Source organism: Medicago sativa, chromosome 7 (assembly GCF_051527215.1).
Source record: "Medicago sativa cultivar Bolivia chromosome 7, Bolivia_mono, whole genome shotgun sequence".
Taxonomy (NCBI): domain Eukaryota; kingdom Viridiplantae; phylum Streptophyta; class Magnoliopsida; order Fabales; family Fabaceae; genus Medicago; species Medicago sativa.
This window is the reverse complement of record NC_140755.1, coordinates 49,259,511-49,272,772: the sequence shown is the minus strand read 5'-3', so window position 1 is coordinate 49,272,772 and position 13,262 is coordinate 49,259,511. Positions and strand designations below refer to the sequence as shown.

At 37.6% G+C, this 13,262-nt stretch overlaps 1 non-coding gene and 1 pseudogene across 1 annotated transcript; both read right to left on the bottom strand.

Moving 5' to 3' along the window:
- The window catches only part of LOC146906420 (FBD-associated F-box protein At4g10400-like), a 41,565-nt pseudogene that overhangs the window by 10,178 nt on the left and 18,125 nt on the right, over positions 1-13,262 (bottom strand).
- Positions 4,758-4,864, bottom strand: LOC146906421 (small nucleolar RNA R71). Its single transcript, XR_015020805.1, has one exon. It is a non-coding gene; the product is annotated as a small nucleolar RNA R71 (small nucleolar RNA).

Genomic DNA, 13,262 nt, shown 5'->3' with positions numbered 1-13,262 from the left:
TTTTATTTGTGATTTCAACAATGGTCAGAGCACATAATCCAATGATTTGAATTTATAGAAATTAAGAAATTCATCTCAGCAATCTAATAAACACAGGTTTTACATAATCGTTCAACTCCTGTGGCCAACAAAATTTTAGTAACATTAATATTAATAACAAAATTAATTATTTCAGATTCTTTTTTCCTTTTTTTTTTTTTTGAAAATTTTCCTTCTTTTTTTTGCACTTCATCTTCAACTTTTATACGGGTCAGTTCGACCTGGTTGAAGAACCACACAACCCAAAACATGAAAACCACTAATCCTGTGGCCAACAAAATTTTAATAACATTAATAACAAAATTAATTATTTCAGATTCTTTTTTCCTTATTTCAGATTCTTTTTTCCTTTTTTTTTTTGAAAATTTTCCTTCTTTTTTTTGAACTTCATCTTCAACCTTTATACGGGTCAGTTCGACCTGGTTGAAGAACCACACAACCCAAAACATGAAAACCACTAATTCAAACCATTTTAACACTGAAATTTGAGATTTAAACACATATTCTTGAACAAAAACATTTTATTTGTGATTTCAACAACGGTCAGAGCACATAATCCAATGATTTGAATTTATAGAAATTAAGAAATTCATCTCAGCAATCTAAAAAACACAGGTTTTACATAATCTTGTTCATCCCAAACCAATACCTGACAACACTTTGCAATTTGAAAATCTCACATGTTCGAATCTAAAGAATAAATCTCACATGTTTGTGATTTGTGCGAGTGTAAAGAGGTTGATAATGGTGAAGAAAAGAAAATGCTGAGTAGTACGGATAGCTTTGCCAACGAAAATTCATGAACCAGTCCATTCTTTATTTTTCACCTCCTTCATGTAAGTTTTTTTTTTTTAGTTTTTAAAAAGACGGGAGGTTTAATTAATAAAAAAGAGATTTTAATGGCTAGAACTTTTTATATAAGTTCTGTAATCTCTCTCTTTTTAATGGCTAGACTTTTCAAACGGTGCTGGCTACCTTTTCCTTTGGTCCAATAATAATATTGCTAAGTTCAATTCAGAGATGTAATACAGTTAATCTTTCTTAACGATCTTCTACCAAAATAAAATCTTGCTTAATGATACAAATACAATTAACTAGTTCAATTCATTCAAAGGGAGTATCGTCCTATAGGGGTACAAGCATTGCGCGCATTTGTGAATTTTTGTAATATGGCTATGGTTCAATATAGCAGCTCTCGTGAAGAAATGAGAGATCGATAGGAAGATGTTGAGGCTCAGAGCCGCGGCGGTGGTGGAGGATATGGCCGAGGCGGCGACCGTCGTGGAGATGGTGGAGGTTTTGGAGGTGGCGGCGGTGGCTGTCCTGATGGTTGTGGATATGGTGGAAGTTCATGAAAGAATAATCAGAAATTAATTAGTTAGGATCTAAAACAATAAATAAATAAATTGGAATAAATGTGTTGTTGAACTAGAAGGAAGAAAAAGTCAAAAAGGGGAAAGGAAATAAATATAGTGTGAAAGGAAACACAATAACACTAGTGAGGTGCTTAATCCGACGGTTCAAGAAATCTAATAAAACTAGTCTACGGTGAAACATATTTAGCAGGTACACGGTACATACCATGCAACAATCAGCATACATGACATCATTTAAAAACGTGGCGCATTATTATTGGATGTTGGGTAACTTCACCGCAAAAGTCAATTGAAGAACTTCACCATAGAATTTTCCAAAAATTATCTTCTAAAAACCCAATGAATGATGATGAGTTATCTAAAACGAAAGCAAAGTCTATAAATCCAATCCAGTCTAGTTGTGCAACGAAAGAAGCCCGTCTTCTTCCGACTCCTGTTATGTGAAACCCTAGCCGACACAGGGAACCAACCAAACCAAACGAATAGCTTTCTTCACTGTCTGGCTTTAGAGTTTCTTCTTTTTTGTTTCTCTTTTGTTTTGTTTCTTTCTTTGATCAATCAAACTATGATGGCACAAGACAGGATCAGCGATTTTCCCGATGAATTATTATGTCACATCCTCTCATTTTTGCCCTACGAGCAAATCCACACCACAAGCCTTTTCTCAAAGCATTGGAGGCCAGTCTGGCTAGGGATGCCAAATGCAGATAGAATCAGCGCTTTACCTAATGAGCTGCTATGTCGCATCTTAACTCTTTTTCCTGTAAAATAAATCATGGCAACATCCATTCTCTCAAAGCGCTGGAGACCACTCCGTCAAAGAATGATTGATATCAACATCGACAACACAAGCTATATCTATGACCGAGACACCTATGACATTTATTTTGGGGTGATCTCCTTGTTTTTGTTTGAAATGACTATTCATCATCCGATCATGAAAACTTTCACTTTTGTCTCCGCCTCACCATTCTTTGATCCTTTACATGTATGGCTGATCGTGTCGAAGTTGAACATCTCAATCTCACTTGTTTGCTGCCCCACTCTTCAGCCACCCTTTGTTTGCCATTTAAGGTTCTAACCAGCCCAACTATTGTTTTGAAGTTGAATGCCTTGACTATAGACTATGTTCATAGATCTTCTACTAAGTTGCCTCCCCTTAAAATCCTACACTTGACCCAAGTTCATTTTCTAAAGCTTAAATTTCTCATCAAAATTCTCTCTATGTATCCACTTCTTGAGGATCTGCTCTTGAAAGATTTACAAGTTATTGACAATACTCTTGTTGATGCTTTGAAACCCTTCCCTAAATTGCTCCGACCCGACGTTTCTGAGTCTTCTATTTCTGCATTTTTGCTGCCCTTGAAACTCTTTTTCAACGTCCAGTTTCTACCCTTACAAGTTCTGTTACAAACCCTAGAACAAGATTTTTCTGCCACTTAATTTCTCAATTTAACTTACATGGACCTTAGCTTTCATGACAGATATTACTGGGTTTGGGTTTCCATAATGAAATTCATTTGTGCCTGCACCCTGATGAGTCATAGATAGTATTATTTATTGCCTTATTTAGTTTAGTTTTATTTTAGATTTGATTTTATTTTATTGCATTTTATTTTAGTTTAGAATATTTTACTTCAAATTGTCTTTTATTTTATTTTAGGAATAAATATATGGTGGAAGGTGCCTTGGAGCAAAAGAAAGAGGACTGGAGCAAATACAGCGCAAGAATACGAAGATACGGGACAAAAATAAGTTCCCCCAAACTCAGAAGCTTGGCACGGCCCGTGCCAACATGTGGCACGGCCGTGCCCGTCTCCAGGACCTGTTTTGCTGCTTTTCTTCAAGCCCAAGTTACCCTGTTGCAGCTTTACTGTTTTATCCTTCTAGTTGCTTAGTTTCTAAGTCAGATGTAAAGCTATAAATAGAGTAGCTCTCCACCATAAACAATCATCTTTTACTTTGTTATTTCAATTGCTATTTCAATAAAGTCTTTATTTCGTTTTACTTTCTTCTTTTGCAATTTACTTTTATCGCATTCTCTCTTCTTCCCCCATGTCTACGATGAACATGAGTGAGTAGACTTCTTTGTCTTGGGATCGTTGGATAAGTCTAATGACGTAATCTGGATCAAGCCAAGTCTTAAACCCTAATTAATTGTTACCCTAATTCCTAATCTAAATTCACCGTTTTAACATGAATTAATTATTATCAAACTGTGGAAGCGAACGCGGAGGGTTTGATAATGGTTAATTCATCATCACAGATATCAATTCATAAAGCGAACGCGGAGCTTTGATATCCGAACAAGTGAATTTAGACAAGGTTTGCGAAACATGAGAATAGTCTAGCAAACCTTGGGACACATAAAGTTTCGATCTTCAAGGGTCCCAAAGGCAATCACCCATGAGAATAGGTGTGGTTGTTGGAGGGATACACTCACTGAATTCGAGAGGAGCTGTGATATGCTAAAGAGAAACTTGTCCTTAGTAATTAGGATTAACGTTTAATTATAAGTTTAAGGCTTGCTTATGAAAAGATTCGTTATTACGATGAACCAATGATCCCGAGACTTTTTAATATTATTGTTATTTACCTTCAAAAACTGCACTCTCCCACTCCTTATTTCTTTCTCTTCTAATCAATTTCTAAAAGCTAATTGGATTGACCAACTCCCTAGCGGAACGATAACTCTACTTACTACTATTACTTCGATAGGCCGTGCACTTGCGGTTTGGCCCTATCAAGTTTTTGGCGCCGTTGCCGGGGAGTTAACTAATTTAATTAGCTTTTTTTAAGTGATTAGAATTCTCTCTTCTTTCTCTTTTCTTTTTATTTTTAACTTTTTATTTTTCTATTATCGTTAACTTCTTGGGTTCTCAACCTTGTATGCGAAGAACTAGAAATCAAGCGGTATTCATACCCGAGATCGAAAGGTTCTTACATAGAAGGAGGAGAGCAGCACAAAATAACACCGCCATGGCCAATCGCACTCTCAAAGAGTATGCAACGCCGTCTACGGCTGAGCCACAAGCTGTTATTGTGTACCCAACGGTTGAGGATGACAATTTTGAAATTAAGCCTGCCCTACTTAACTTGGTGCAGCAAAACCAATTCTCGGGATCCCCCACTGAGGATCCCAATCTTCACATCTCTGTTTTCCTACGAATTAGTGGAACCATGAAGGAGAACCAAGAGGCCGTAAGACTTCATCTCTTTCCCTTTTCCTCAAGGGATAGAGCTAGCGCTTGGTTCCATTCCCTCGAAGTCGGTTCCATTACTTCATGGGATCAGATGAGGCAAGCATTCCTTGCCCGTTTCTTTCCACCATCTAAAACCGCTAAACTTAGAGACCAAATCACGCGGTTCAACCAAAAAGATGGGGAATCTCTCTATGAGGCGTGGGAGCGTTTCAAAGAAATGCTAAGACTTTGTCCCCACCATGGCCTAGAGAAGTGGCTTATAGTCCACACTTTTTATAATGGCTTGTCTTATACCACTAAGATGTCTGTTGATGCAGCTGCAGGTGGAGCACTTATGAACAAGAATTACACGGAGGCGTATGCCTTGATCGAAGACATGGCTCAAAATCACTACAAGTGGACCGACGAGAGAACCATCACTAGTTCTTCACCCTCCAAAAAGGAGGCAGGTATACACGAAGTCTCTAACTATGACCACCTTGCTTCTAAAATTGATACACTAACTGAAAAACTCGAAAAACTCAACGTTAGTGCTATCAATTCTGCTTCTACTCTTTCTTGTGAAATATGTGGTATAACTGGTCATGCTGGTGTTGATTGCCAACTAGGTAGTGCTATTAACGGTGTTGAGCAAATGAATTATGCTCAATACAACCAAGGGATGAGACAAAATCAAAATTTTTATAAAAACCAAAATCCCTATGGACAAGTAGCACCACCCGGTTATGCAAACAACCAAAGATTCACTCAGAAATCCAATTTGGAAATTTTGTTGGAAAATTCTATTGCCAACCAAAACAAACAACTTCAAGAACTTAAAAACCAAACTGGATTTCTGAATGATTCTCTTTCCAAGCTCAATACCAAGGTTGATTCTATCGCTACTCACTCTAAAATGCTTGAAACTCAAATCGCTCAAATAGCCCAACAAGTGGCTACCTCTTCCCAAACACCGGGAGTCTTTCCTGGTCAAACCGAAGCCAATCCCAAAGCCCAAGTTAATGTCATATCTTTTAGGGGTAGTAAGTTAGGCGAAACTTTTGCTAAGGTTAAAAACATTGGGAAAGAAAATGTCAAGCCCTTAGGTGATAAAGTTGTGATAGAAGAAGCAAAACCACTTGAAGAAAACAAAACTCCATCCCCCTTAAATCCTGAAAAGCTTAAACTAGAGGGTAAGTTTGAAAAATTTGTTAACATACTTAGGAAGATTTGCATTAAACTTCCCTTTGCTGAAGCTTTGTCTAGGATGCCTCTATATGCCAAGTTTTTAAAGGAAATTTTTTCAAAGAAAAGGGCTATAGAGCATAATGAGACAATAGCCTTGGCTAAGGAAACTAGTGCAATCATCCAAGAAGCACCCCCTAAGCTTAGAGACCCAGGTAGCTTTGCCATACCATGTGAAATTGGGAATGAAACCATAAACAAAGCTTTATGTGACTTAGGAGCTAGTGTTAGTTTGCTGCCTTTGTCTCTTCTTAAAAGGATATGGATAGGAGAATTGAAACCTACCGAGATGGAATTGAAAATTGCTGATCGTTCTACCATAAAACTTGTAGGATTTGTCGAGGACATACCTGTTAAGATAGAAGGGATATACATCCCAACTGATTTTGTAGTCGTTGACATTGAAGAGGACGATGACGTCCCCATAATCCTAGGTAGACCTTTCCTTGCAACTGCAGGAGCTCTCATTGATGTTAAACTTGGTAGGATAGTCTTTCAAGTGAGTGATAAGATGGTAGGATTTGAGTTGGAAAACGTTATGAAAGGTCCCGCGCTTTACTCTTGTTGCATGCTTAACGATCATGTTGTGAAAGAACGTTTTATAGCGTCATCTACACAATATGATATCTTTGATCCATTCTAAGGACTCTTTCTAACCGTCAAGCTAATGACATTAAAAGAGCGCTTCGTGGGAGGCAACCCACGCATTTAATTGCTTTTGTTTTGTTTTTCTTTGTTTTAAGTTCTTTTGTAGGTATTTGTCCAAGTTTGATTTGAAGAAAATCAAGAAATTGAAAAATTTTTGAAGCCCTGTGACCAGAGAGGTGGCACGGCCCGTGCTAAGTATGGCACGGCCGTGCCAGGTATTTGAAGAAAAAAAAAATGGCCAAAGCAACAGAAAGATGGCACGGCCCGTGCCAATAGGTGGCACGGCCGTGCCCGTGTTCTAGCCACTATAAACCTAACTTTTCTTCTTCTTCCCCATTCATTCTCAAACCACAAACCTCTCTCTACCTTCAAACTTCTCTCTAAACCTCCATAACCTTCAAACTTCAAACCCTCATATCTCCCTCAATTCTTAACCAAATCACCCCATTCTTTCACCAATCAACCACAAACTTCACCCAAAACAAAGACCACCAATCAAAAACATCTTTCATCCATTCAAACCCATAATTCACCAAAACCCTAATCTTTCAAAACCTAACCCAAACACCACAAAACCTTCACCAAACTACACATCCAAACCAACAAACCTTCCTTAAACATCAACCCCAACCCTAAACCAATCCTTTCCACCACAAATCCTCCCAAACCCTAAACCTTCCAAACCAATTCCAACAAGGGTCAATGGCTTCAAGAAGAAGTGGTAAAGAACCAGCAAGCTCTCAAGGAGGACCTCCGCCAAAGAAGCAAGCACAAGTAAAGAATCATGGAATAAGCTTCAAGAACAACAAGCAACAGGATAGGTATAAAATTCTAATCTCTAAACACTTGCATCCTTCTCGTTATCCTGATCCCAATACTTTAGATGTGCTAGAGCTGTTTGATGATGTTTCTAGGATGATAGGAAAGTTAGGTTGGACTGATCTGCTGAAACCTATGCGGGGTTATGAAAACTTCACTTATGAATTTCTAAGCTCAATTGTTTTCACTAAAGATAAGTTGAATTTTGATAACCCTAACCATAGAGTTGTTTTTCGGTTGATGAATATTGATTATGACATGTCACTTCAGCACTTTTGTGAGGCCTTAGGTTTTGCAAATGAGGGATATATTCATGATCATTGGGATCCTAGCCTTAAACCGGATAACTATGACCCAGCTGCCTTTTGGACACGTATCACTGGCGTTTCCAACTATGTTCCTAGAGCCAACAAAGCTAGCAACATCCACAACCCCGTACTTAGGTACCTCCAAAGGGTAATGGCTTGCACTATTTGGGGTAGAACCGAGCTAGGAAACACTAGAACCGATGAATTGTTCATGCTATGGGCAATGCTCCACAATCACCCCGTCAATACTTGTTTTTATTTGATTGATTACCTAGACTTTGTCGGTACTAGACCGGCCGGTAGAGGAGACATAGTGGTGGGTGGCATCATTACATATATAGCTAGGTGTTTTGGAGTAGGTGAAAATGAGGGGATCAAACCAATTGAGGGAAACAATAGGCTTAACATAGATACCCTTATTGCTATGAATTTCATCAAACATCGTCCACCTCTCCACTACCAACTTAAGCTAAATGTGCCAATTGTGTTATTATTGCCTAACCCATCTCGGACTACCACCGAGGTGGAAGAAAATTGGTTATATGTTGATGTGCAGGTTCTAGAACAACAAGATGATGAAGGAGAGGGTGCTAGCTTGTACCATGATGAGGAAGAAGGTGCTAACTTGCACCAAGAGGGGCACCATGGCCATGCAGCCGGTGAGCTTAATGAAAATCAAAGATGGACATGGATTCATAATGAAATCGAGAGGATGAGCACCGAGCAACAAAGGCAAGGTGTTGAGATCTCCGGCCTTCGCAATGAAGTTCAAAGGGGCAACCGTGTCAATAATGAAAATAATGAGATGCTCCGTCGGATGATGCAACACCTACAACTTCAAGGTCCTCCTTACGGACCTCAATAAACAAATGTGAGCTTTCCTCTTCCTCTTTTCCCTTCTTCTTCTTCCTATCTCTCTCATTCTTATTCTACTCATCTCTTTCTCCTACTCTTCTTCTACTCCTTCTTTCTTCTACCTCTTCTCTTTTAATTTCTTTTTCTTTTGAATCATTGAGGACAATGCTTCCCCTAAGTGTGTGTGTGTGGGGGGGGGGGGGGGGGGGGGGGGGGGGGGGCTAATAAAGTGTCTAGAGTCGTAGTGTTCCCAAACTCCCTTGAACTTTATTCTTTTGTTTTGTTTTTATAGCAAGAGGCATAACTAAAGTAGCTTGTTTTTAATGTAAATATGGCATGAAAATTTTTGTTTTGTCTTTTCCTTAGGTTGCTTCTTGTACATGAAAGTAGTTTCTAGTGTTTCTTGTGTTCTTGCTATACCCATATCTTGTTTTAATGTGAAAATTTCTCCAATGAGAAAAGCACCCGGTTGCAATCCTTGAGTAAATGTATGAATAGGTATTTTAAGGAACACGTTCTATCTTTAGTGTTAACTTAGACCCTTTAAAGTCTTAAGAGTAAAAGTAGTATAAGTTTGTGTGGGAAAATTAATCAAATTGTTCTTAATTGTTATATTCTTATTAATTTGTTAAATGTTAAATGGGGCGGGAGAATGGCACCAACATGTGGGGGAAAGGACAATTACATCCTAACTTCCTAATTGTGGTGGTGACTCCCTAATTTGAACTTAATGTGAAACAAATTCATCAATGCTAGGGGGAAAGGACAATTACATCCAAAAAGACTTCCTACGTGGAGACGAAACAAATAATAATTTTGCAGCACTGCTTAGGGTGATTTTGAATCTAGGGGGAAAGGACAATTACATCCGAGAAGACTTCCTACGAGGATAGATAGCCCCTAAGCATCTGCAACCCCTTGTGCTTAATTGTTAATCTAATCTAATTTAACTTAAATTCCCATCACTCTTATATGAAATGAAGAAAGGACTTTTCTCGGTTACTTTAGCACTAGGGATAGAACCTGTTCCTCATAATATCTGTCTTATACAGGAGCAAGAAAAGGGTTGGACTGCACACACACACTCACTTGAGACTTGATGTTGGGTAGAATAGGTTCATGAGAAGTGTTTGAAGTTGTAATTAGTGTACTTGAAGCAAAGCCTTTCTTTTGAGACACATTGTTCTTAATATTGCCATAATCAATCTTTAGTTGCTACTATGTTTGTTGCCTTTTGCTTGAGGACAAGCAAAGATTCAAGTGTGGGGGAGTTTGATGAGTCATAGATAGTATTATTTATTGCCTTATTTAGTTTAGTTTTATTTTAGATTTGATTTTATTTTATTGCATTTTATTTTAGTTTAGAATATTTTACTTCAAATTGTCTTTTATTTTATTTTAGGAATAAATATATGGTGGAAGGTGCCTTGGAGCAAAAGAAAGAGGACTGGAGCAAATACAGCGCAAGAATACGAAGATACGGGACAAAAATAAGTTCCCCCAAACTCAGAAGCTTGGCACGGCCCGTGCCAACATGTGGCACGGCCGTGCCCGTCTCCAGGACCTGTTTTGCTGCTTTTCTTCAAGCCCAAGTTACCCTGTTGCAGCTTTACTGTTTTATCCTTCTAGTTGCTTAGTTTCTAAGTCAGATGTAAGCTATAAATAGAGTAGCTCTCCACCATAAACAATCATCTTTTACTTTGTTATTTCAATTGCTATTTCAATAAAGTCTTTATTTCGTTTTACTTTCTTCTTTTGCAATTTACTTTTATCGCATTCTCTCCATGTCTACGATGACCATGAGTGAGTAGACTTCTTTGTCTTGGGATCGTTGGATAAGTCTAATGACGTAATCCGGATCAAGCCAAGTCTTAAACCCTAATTAATTGTTACCCTAATTCCTAATCTAAATTCACCGTTTTAACATGAATTAATTATTATCAAACTGTGGAAGCGAACGCGGAGGGTTTGATAATGGTTAATTCATCATCACAGATATCAATTCATAAAGCGAACGCGGAGCTTTGATATCCGAACAAGTGAATTTAGACAAGGTTTGCGAAACATGAGAATAGTCTAGCAAACCTTGGGACACATAAAGTTTCGATCTTCAAGGGTCCCAAAGGCAATCACCCATGAGAATAGGTGTGGTTGTTGGAGGGATACACTCACTGACTTCGAGAGGAGCTGTGATATGCTAAAGAGAAACTTGTCCTTAGTAATTAGGATTAACGTTTAATTATAAGTTTAAGGCTTGCTTATGAAAAGATTCGTTATTACGATGAACCAATGATCCCGAGGCTTTTTAATATTATTGTTATTTACCTTCAAAAACTGCACTCTCCCACTCCTTATTTCTTTCTCTTCTAATCAATTTCTAAAGGCTAATTGGATTGACCAACTCCCTAGTGGAACGATAACTCTACTTACTACTATTACTTCGATAGGCCGTGCACTTGCGGTTTGGCCCTATCACACCCTCTCTTCAAAGTCTCACCATTCTTAAGACCGGAGGAGGCTATGGATTATTAAGTAATGATGATTAAAATTGGCCGCACCCATAACTTGTCCCTCAATGCATTTCATCACATCTACAGATGTTCTCTTTTATAAATTATGGAGGCAACCAAAGTGAGCATGAATTTACCAAATATGTGGTCCAAAATGCAACAGTCTACCGCAACGTCACCATCTACATAAGTACTTCTTCAAGTCCACCCAAAGACCTCCAATTAATCAAAGAATCACACTTCTGTCAAAGGGGGGAGGAGGATAGGGCTGGACAAAATAACCGGATCCACCCATAAACCGAAAAATCCGGGATAACCGCAACCACTTTTTTTGCCTTGAGACCCACAAAGTGAGGTAATATTTAATTTTTCTAGACATATCTTAACCCTTCACGTGTCTATTCCACCAACCTAGTGGCTACCTTATCTTTCTTCTACTTTCAAGACACAACCCCACCTTTTTTCAGAAACAAAAAATAGCACACCACCTCACTTCTCTCTCTTTTCTCTTGTACTACTCCATATTCACAATGAACTACAACTTGGATGAGTTCACCATGATACACACATACACAACCTTTCTCTTCTTAAGCTCGTGAATAATGAATATTGAAATTGTTTGCTACAAATATTTTCTTATATTCAAGCTTCTGGTTTCTTTTGAGAGTAGATTACAGTTTACAATCTTGAATTTCTTTGATCTCGAAAATTTATCTTCTTGCACTACTCTCCTTCATCTCTTGAAACCGTGTGTTTTATCTTGGTTTTCGGGTGTCAAACATCGATTACGTTTGAACCTTTTTAACCGGTGATATCTTATTTTTTCTTGGGAAGGGAAAAAGTAAGCAAAACCCTTGAGAATCGAGGTCCGGGAGTTGTTTTCGCTACGGGAAGGTGTTAGGCACCCATAACGACTATAGTATCCTATAGGAACCGTCTTTACTTTCTACGCGCGCGCTTTATTTTTAAATTCTATTTGAAAAATGATATTTACACCTAAGAGTTTACTAAGTGAAGAATTGGAGGGAGAAGAAGATGTTTGAATTTTTTATTTTAATTGAATTGAAGGAATTTTGATTCCTTGCCTACGTACCCGTTTAAGGGATCAAATCCACCGTAGTTCTCTTCCAAAAGATGTTTTTTGTTTTTGTTGGTTGATTTTAAGTTTGAAAATTGGAATTTGAAGAATGAGGAGAAGAGGCCTCAAGGGCATAAGATTGGAAAAAGGCGAGGTGGAATTAGTTATTTTGCAAAATGAAAGTCAAAGTATGATTAAAATTCATTAAAATTTGTTTAAGAAAATAAAAGGAAAATCAATGGATTTTGATCCCAAGGTTTATTATGAAAAAGATTTGAGTGATGTTGTTCATATTTTTTTGGAAAATTGATTTTTCTAAGTGTAAAGCCTAAACATTCATCTAAACATACAATCCTAAACATACATCTAAACATGCATAACCTAAGCATATATCTAAAGTCATCTATGTGATGTGTGTGCATGTGTCGGTGCTTGTGTCGGTGTACATCGTTAGAGTCCATTGTCCATATTACATCATGCCCTAGTTTACATGCTATGGTCTTGCAAGAATTTAAATTGCATAAGAAAAATATTACAAAATTTCCTAAGTTTTACATTCTAATTTTTGCATGAAATTAAATTGCAAGAAGATAAAGGTGAATATGAGATGAGATGGGGATGCTTATGAAATGATGAACAAAATGGTTAGTAATATAAGGCACAAAATGATAGAAGAGATAGGCAAGAAAATATTAAGCAAATCAACGAGAATTAGCACTAAAAGGTGGCAAAAACATGCCTAAAATTTACCATGATATGAAAGCAAGATCACGACCTATAATTTTCATATCCTTTGCAAATTTCCAAAGGATTTTATTTCAGCATATGACATGAAAATTGTGAGGCCACATCAAGCTTCCAAAGTTTTGGCATACTTTAGACCTATTTTGCACTAATTTTGCACATAGTAATGTTCAAACAATTCACAACACAAGAAAGTAATATCACACATCACAAACAGCACCAAATATTCCAGATCAACAACAAACAATGCCTCAAAATTACTCTTTAAGCACCAATTATCATGGGCCAAAATATTGGAATTAAAATGTGCAAAAAAGTTTCACAAAATATGGTAAAAAACAACACAAACACACACAATTTCCCATGTATTTTCCCATCAATTTTCAACTTGCACAAAAGTCACAAGGAATCAAGTCTTGATCATCCCAAAACAAATGTACTAGAACTCACCACATTTT